The following is an 8,499-nucleotide window of genomic DNA, read 5'->3' on the forward strand; positions in this document are numbered from 1 at the left end:
GTTAGGCCTGGGGCGCACACACTCGCAGGCCAGTTCTTCTTCCTGCCTTCTTTTCTTGCCTGCCTGCCTGCCTTCCTCTCCTTTCTTTCTTCCAATAGTTTTGAGTGTCTGCTTTCTGAGTAAGGCCAGGAATATAATGCTGGTTAGCCTCAAACACTCTGGAGGTTGGGGAGTATCAGAAACCACAGGGTCTGACCAGGCCTTGGCAAATCAGAGGCCTATTCTTGGTGCCTGAGGCCTTAGAGGGCAGACCAATAAGAAACCACATGGTGGACTCAAGGGAATTTCAGTCAAAACCAGAAATGGAGTCTGGAGCAACCATGCTTTGTTTCTTTCAAGGCTCTCTCCCTCCAGATGCAGCAACACCCCACCCTGCCTTGCCTCCCCTCCAGCTGCTATGTTCTAGAAGGTAGCTCTCTTTTGCTCATAATTGCAAGTGCCTGGCCCAATTCTAGTCTTCCAGATACCAAGCATTGCAGCTGACTCTGGGTAAGTCAGGATGAGGATATGGGAGGTGATGTTCACTTTGGGTTGAAGAGTGACCCTATGGAAGTGGTGTCGTGGGCCAGGTCCCTATCAGAGGGAGATGATGGGCAGACTGCTGAACAAACAAATCAGCAGCACCAGAGGGAGGCAGGTCCTGGAGATGCAAATCAGTGTCCTCAAGCAGCAGATTAGTTGTCCCAGGAGAGCGGAGGTCCAGAGAAGATATCTAGAACTCTGACAGAAAGCTGGGTGAGGAGAAGAAGGGCTCAGCAAAGGAACCCTGGGAAACTGAAGAAGATACCCTACGTTGGCTCACACAGACCCTTCACTTCTAGCTGCTCTGCCTCCACTAAAGGGTCTAGAAAGCTAAAACCTTGTCTTCCCAAACTTCCTAGCAGCTAGGGGTGGCCACGTGACTTGGTTCTGATCAATCAGACATTAGAAGAAGCCTTCCAGTAATGGCACCTCTTCTGTCTCCTTCTCTTTCTCATTGTCTCTACTGTGGCTGTAATGGCTGCACCTGTGGAAGCCATTTTGGGATTATGAAGCAAAAGCAAGAGAATTGCTGTAACATCTTTGAGCTGCTTAAATGACTTCAACCCTAGCAACCAAATCCCTTTAGAATTCTTGTTACACAAGAACAACAACCAAAACAAACAAATGTTAATGTGTTTAAACCATTATTTTTTCAGTTATTACTCAAGAAGAAGTTAGTCAGTAGCCTTGAACACTATGGAAATGTGTGTCAGTGAGGCCCTTGGGTGGAAAAGAAAAGACGACTCATGTCAGTATAAACCTTGAAGAGATCTATTGGCTCACACATAACTGGGAAGTATGTGATCTGAATAGCCTTCAGGGCAAGTTCAATCCAGCAGTTTGATGCTATCACCAAGGATCTTGTTTCTTTTCATGTTTTTACCCACCCCTGAATCAATCACTGTGATAAAAGTGACAGAATCCTTGAACTTGATAACTGTACTTAAGGTGGTTACTTAAGTGAATATCTTTGTTCTTAGGACATATACATGGAATATTGTGCACTCGAGGAGCATGATGTATATAACCTACTTTCAAGTATTTAGAAAATTGATAGATAAATAGATGATGGGTAGATAGAGAGAGAGAGATAAAATGATATGGCAAACGTGGCAATATGTTAAAATTGGTGGATCTGGGTGTTGCTGGGAAGGGGGAATATGTTGGAGTTCACTGTGTGGGTTTTGTATTATTTTTGTATACATCCTGCAAGTTTGAAATTATTTCAAAAAGTTTAAGGGAAAAAGGGGGACGGGATAGGATTATGCTGACTGGCTTTGGCCAATTGGACCCACCCCTGGAGCTGGGGTCAAATCAATCCCTCCTAAATCACATGATGGCTACACAATGGGGGAAAAAGGGTCTGCAAAGGAAACTCTAGATGCTATTAGAAAGGAAGAAGGGGTGAATAGAAGCTAGGTGAGTGAAATGGCTTTGAGTTATGTACACAGAAAAATACATTCTTAATCTTAACCCATTCTTGTGGGTGTGAACCCATTGTAATATAGGACCTTTTGATGAGGTCCTTCAGCTAAGGTGTGGCCCAGCTGAATCAGGATGTATCTTAATCTTATTGCTAGAGTCCTTATAGAGGCCACAGAGAGAAAGCCAAGGGAAAAAACTGGAAGCAGGAAGTCAACAGAACCTGGAAGAAAAAGAAGACATCACCATGAGTATTGCCATGTAACAGAAAACCCAAGGACCAAGGATAGCCAGCAGCTGGCCCTAGAACACCACGGTCTTTGGGAAGAAAGCTCTGCCCTGCCGACGCTTCGAATTTGGACTTCTCCTAGAATTGAAACCAAGAGCCAACAAATTCCCTTTGTTTAAGCCAACGCATTACATGGTGTTTGTTTTAGTATCTGGGAAACTAAAACGGTGAGTGAGCAATGAATGCTACAGATATCTATTCTGGAAGAGTGAGGGTTGGTAACAAGGTTATTGGATGTTGGTCACCAGAAGTTCATTGGCAACCTTCTACTGGAAAAGAGAGAATGGTACTTACAAGTGACTCATGGAGTAGGTGGGTATGAGCAAATGTAGACTGCTCTTTCAAGAAGAAAGATAACACTATCTAGGGTAAGGGGACCTTCTCCCCTCTATGTGGGACATGATTCCCAGGGGTGTAAACCTCCCTGGCAACATGGGACAGAAATCCTAGGCATCAAGGGATTGAGAAAACCTTCTTGACCAAAAGAGGAAAAAGAGAAATGAGACAAAATAAAGTGTCAGTGGCTGAGAGACTTCAAAAAGAGTCTAGAAGTTATCCTGGAGGTTATTCTTATGCATTACATAGATATCCCTTTTCAGTTTATGATGCATTGGAGTGGCTAGAGGGAAGTATCTGAAACTGTAGAGCTGTGTTCCATTAGCCATGTTTCTTGAAGATGATTGTATGACGATACAGCTTTTACAGTGTGACTGTGTGATTGTGAAAACCTTGTCTCTCATGCTCCTTTTATCTAGGGTATGGATAGATGCATTAAAAATATGGATAAAAACAAACAAATAATAGGGGGAACAAAAAGTTAAAATAAATTAAGTAGATTGAAATACTAGTGGTCAATAGAGGGAGGGGTAAGGGGTATGATGTATGAATTTTTTCTTTTTTTCTATTTATTTTGCTGGAGAGATGCAAATGTTCAGAAAAATGATCATGGTGATGAATACACAACTATGTGATGATATTGTGAGCCATTGATTGTAACCAAGTCAAGAATGTTTGTATGCCTAAAATGTTTGTATGTTTGTTGTTTACAATAAAAAAGATGGTTTTAGAACAGGGAGACTTACATACAGCTGTGGGATGAAAGGAAGGATGTGCTAAAGAAGAAGAGTTTGGTAAAAGGAAAGCGTAATGAAGTTTCACTGAGTGCCTATTTGGAAATTCTGATGAAGGAAATGATGCAGAAAAAGTGGAAGTGCTGGTACCAGGCTTCCAGCACTTGTGGAAGTGGATTAGATTGTACTGGTGGATTGTACTCAGAGATGACTAGCGGCCTACCATTTCAGTTTGCTAAAGTTGTTAGAATGCAATATGCCAGAAATGGGTTAGCGTTTACAATGGGGATTTATTACTTTACAATTTACAGTTCTTAGGTCATGAAAATGTCCAGACTGCGGCATCAACAGGACAATACCTTCTCTTAAGAAAGGTCGCAGGCATCTGGGACACCTCTGTCATGTGGAAAGGTACATGGTGCCTTCTGCTATTCCTTCTCTCCTGGGTTTCCTTGTTTTCAGCTTCTGGCTTCAGTGGTTCCCTCTCTAGCTTCCATGAGTATGTCCTTGTCTCTCAGCTTATCTGGGGCTTCTTTCCACTCTCTGGACTTTTTCTGACTTTTATCCTCTCACAAAGGACTCCATAAAAAGTTGAAGACCCACCTTGAATGGGTTGGGCGCATTTCAATTGAAATAACCTAACCCAAAGGTCCCACCCACCAAAGGTCTGTACCCACAGGAATGGAAAAAAAGAACATGGCCTTTTCTGGGGTACATAATAGTCTCAAGCTAACACACCTACCAAATATTCTTCAGCTGTATTACTTTTATAGCACCATGTAAAAATTGCCACAAACTTAGCAGCTCAAAACAACACACATTTACCACCTCACAGTTTCTGCTGATCAGAAGCCCAGGTCTGGCATAACAGAGTTTTCTGTCCAGGGTCTCATAAGGCTGCTATGTGTTCCTACCTGATGTGTTCCTTTCTGGTGCTCAGAGTTCTCTTCCAAGCTCACTGGTTGTTGGCAGAAGCCAGTTTCTTGTGGTCATAGATTGAGGTGTCCATTTTCTTGCTGATTATCAGCCAGAACTTCTCTCAGATCCTAAAGGCCACCCTCAGGTCCTTTCCACATGGCTCCCTCCATATGCAGTTTACAAAATACCTGTGTGCTTCCTTTCTCAAGGCCAGCAGGAGAGCCTCTCTGATGTTTCACCCTCTTTGACCTCTTTGAAGGGTCTCCTGATTGGGTCAGACCCACCCAGACCATCCCTTTTTAGATTATATCATCATCAACTGCTTAGGAAACCATAATTCCATTTGCAAAATCCCATCTTTGAGTAGCATAATGGAAATGGTATCCCATGATATTCACAAATCCCACTTACCTTCAAGAAAAGGAGATTATTTACAGTGTGGACTCCAGAGGATGGGACTCTTGGGAAACATCTTCAAACTGTCCCTACTCCAGTAGCTAAATTCTCAAGGTTTTCTGGAGAATTCATAAACAATAGAAATTGCTTTCTTTGCTCCCCTACTTGGCATGCTGAAGGACGATGGTCCAGAGTGACCTCTTTGCCAGTGGCCACTTAAGCATTTTATGCCCAGAAATGTGCAGACAAGACTCACTGTGTGACACACTGACGCTTTACAAGTGGTTTTATAATAAAACACCCGAATCCCCCTTCAAGGCACTCCTTCTTTCTCCAGGCACTGGGAACTTCCCCTGTGAGTCGATAATTAGACAGAAGCCCTTGAGAGAGGGAATTCACTTTCAAGGTTGACCGGGCACCCTAGCTGTCTAAAGAGAACGCCCTCCCATTCCTTCAAAGGCTCTCTGATGACTGGGAAGAAGCTGGGCTTCTTGCCCCTCCGAAATTCCCAAGAAAGTACTCTCAACAGTAGGGTATAGCATTTGCTGATGTGGCTGGATAGTATCTGGGGGGATTTGGAATCTTGGGTGTTTATGTGTGTTTCCTCCCAAGAGTTTCTCCCTTCCCTCCCTTCCTATTTAAGACACTTCGCTACTTCAGGGCCTCTCAGAATTGCGGCTGGGAGTTTGTTTCCCAAAACTTTTGACAGTTGAGGAAATTATCTCAGGACCCTGAAGGAGGTTTGAAAACCAGCCAGGGCAAGATCGAAACACCAGGGAAAAGCAAAGAGGAAAGAGAGGCACTCAAAGTGCCCCGACTAGGAAGGGAGAGGTGGAGGAGGAGACGTCTATACAGTAGCTGAGGGACCAACACCTGGTTCCTGCCAGAGCCCCTCTGTACCTAGAGGAAACTTAAAACACTTGCTCCCAGCCAGTTTTTTGGGCACTTGGGAAATAGAACAGCCCTCCCCAAATCGAGAAACTAGCCATCTTTTTCCAGATGTCCCTCTGGCTCTGTCCCATGCCAATGTAGCTCTCAGACCCACAGGGCCCAGAGAATTCAGAGCTTCCTGTTTTGCCCAATTGCTGGACCCAGATCTCAGCAGGAGGCTATGCCCTTGGCCTGGAGAGCACTATCATGGGAGTCTCTGGAGAGGGAACATTCTTCACCAGGACTCAGGTAGACCTGCTTTGCACCCATCTGGCTGTTGGACCCCAGAGGCTTCCATATCTTTCTCTGTAAAACAGGAACCATAGCCCCTACCCCTGAAGTTTATCATTTAGAAGCAATCTATTTACCCATCAGCTCTTTCCTGAGCACTCTTTCTGTGCCAGGCACTGTGCTGGGATCCAGCAGTGAACTGGGTAGACTGGGTTTGTTGTCAGGCAAGTGACAGTAAAAGAGAGCAGACAAGGCATTAGCACAGTTCGGAGGCACTGCATGCTGGCATGTTGCAAGGGGGGTCAGCAGGGGTATTAATGGGGTTTTGAGCTAGTCCAGGAAGGTGTGCAAGGGAAAGCATCTTGGGGAGGCCTTTGATGTGTAGTGGACCTCTGAGCAAGGAAACAAACTCAAGTAGGGGAGTGCAGGCAATCCAAGGAACCAAGACTGGGGAACCAGTGTAGCTAGAGCAAGAGTCCTGGGAGCATGCAGAGGATTGAGGCTGGGAGAGAAAAACCTGGAAAGGTGGAGGTGGCTGAACTGGGCAATGCCATAAGTGTCAGGCAAAAATCCTTTCCACCTTTTCTCTTGAGAAAGAATATTGGCATGATTTTTTGGTTTTGGTTTTTGTTCTGTGGGACAGGAGTACACCCGTTTAGAGGAATAACTTTAGGGTAGTGGGAAGGAGGGAGAGAAATCCTCCAATGGAGAGGTACGGTGGCTGAGTCAGCACAACGGTGTCAGATCTGGGAGTTCTACCCCTATCTCAGACACACTAGGGCAAAGAGGGCTGCCACCAGTCCCCCTTTCCTGTAAGGCAAACAGTCCCCCCATGCCCATGAGGCAGGGTTGAGCCCTGCTCTCTCAACCTCCCCAGCTGTGCTGCAGGTGTCATCTGTCCACCTGGGTGTCCCTTTTCATGGGGCTGTCTCCTCTCATTGTGATTAAACCACTGAGACCAACTGATTCATCAAGATATGAGTGCCATCAGTTCTGAGTGACATGGCCTGGTAAGCTGCCTTCCCACATGTTCCCTGCCCTTAACCTACCCTGCCTGGTGATGATCCAAAGAGACATGGAAATCATCAGCCTTTTAAGAAGAATCATTCAGTCACTTCAGCAGTAGGGCAGGAAAGCTCCCCCAGAAGGCACAACTTACCTCCAAACCCTGTGAATTCACCAGTTTGTCCTCTCCATTGCAATTGTGATCCAGGACACAAAGAGTTTGAGAGTCTTCAAGGGCTGTCAGGTAAAGAAGCAGAACCCCATTTCTCAGATGAGAAAGTTGAGGGCAAGAAAAGATATGCCTTACCCAAAGTCACACAGCTGGAAGCAGAGGAAGGCCTGAGCTCTGGAATAATCTTCCAGGTTCATTAACCCCACAGAGCTTTGGCCTCTTCCTGCCGGTTGGGGGTCTGCTGGCCCTGTTGGTTGAAGGGCCTCAGAAGGCCTCCCAGACCAAGATCTGACAGCTGGGGGTACGGGGTTGCCTGGGGCTCCAGTTCCACCCTTGGGCATCCTGGGGTCAAGGGCAGCTGCTTGAAGGGAGGCCAGTCCCTCTAGAGTGCTGTCCAGGACAGGAAAGCACCTCACCCCCACACTTGAGCACTCCCTTCTGGGGAATGGGGACTGGGAGAGGCCCCACAGCCATGGAACTAGGGGAAAGGGGATGCTCAGTGAGTGCCCAAATTCCCCCAAAAAAGGAATATGGGAAACCAATATACGGTAGGGCAGGGTGGAGCATTTGGCTCCAGGCCCAAATGGGGACCAGGGCCCCACCATGTCCCAGCTTTGCTTTGGCAAATTATACAAGCCTAGGCAAGGATGCATTCCTCCTCAGTAAAGTGGGGTTAAGAATAGTACTTACCTCATAGGGTTGTTCTGAAGATCCAATGAGGTACCGAGGAAAGAGTTTAGCAGAGGCGAAGGGATGGCTTAACTTTGGAGACCTGATGCTGTGCAATCCCAACAGCAGGGAAAAAGCACGATGAGTTAGAAACCCACAAGCCAACAGAGAGGAATCTCACAGACACCCCGTTCAGCTGAGAGAGCAGCGGCAGAAGAAATACAGCAAGATGCTGTGAGGGCAAACATTTTAAGACATGTTGACACTAATGTTTTACACAGTGATACACAGCTAGGTCATAAAAATATAAGAACACATATAGAAATGACGAACGCCAAATCCCATTTGGCAGTTACCTCTGGAGCAGAGAACGGGGGCGGGGCGGGGTGCGATCAGGAAGGAAGGCAAACAGGAGGGGGCCTCCTCTATATTGGTGATCTTTTATCTATGTCCATAGGTAGAGAGAACATGAGCAAATGGATTGTTTTATCATTTGTTTGGTTTTTCAATTGAGGTAAAATTCACATAACATAAAATTCACCATTCTGCCATTTTAGAGTGTACAATTCAGTGGCATTTAGTACATTCACAATATTGTGCATCCATCACCACTATCTAGTTCCTGAGCTTTTTCATCACCCCAAAATGAAACCCCTTGCCCATTAAGTGACACTTCCCATTCTCCTCTCCCACCCCCAGGTCTTGGCAACCAATAATTTGCTTTCCATCTGTATGGCTTTGCCTATTCTGGACATTTCATATAAATGAAATTACACAATATGTGCCCTATTGTGCTGGTTCATTCATGTTGTAGTACATTCATTCTTTTTTAGGGTTGAATAATATTAATTATATGGATATATATATAACATTTT

At 45.4% G+C, this 8,499-nt stretch overlaps 1 long non-coding RNA gene across 1 annotated transcript; it reads right to left on the reverse strand.

Moving 5' to 3' along the window:
- Nucleotides 1-682: 682 nt before the first annotated feature.
- On the reverse strand, nt 683-7,663 carry LOC143671539 (uncharacterized). Its single transcript, XR_013169594.1, has 3 exons — nt 7,646-7,663; nt 6,938-7,020; nt 683-731 (listed from the first exon to the last, which is right to left on the reverse strand). It is a non-coding gene; the product is annotated as an uncharacterized LOC143671539 (long non-coding RNA).
- Nucleotides 7,664-8,499: the final 836 nt, after the last annotated feature.

Source organism: Tamandua tetradactyla, chromosome X, assembly GCF_023851605.1.
Source record: "Tamandua tetradactyla isolate mTamTet1 chromosome X, mTamTet1.pri, whole genome shotgun sequence".
NCBI lineage: Eukaryota > Metazoa > Chordata > Mammalia > Pilosa > Myrmecophagidae > Tamandua > Tamandua tetradactyla.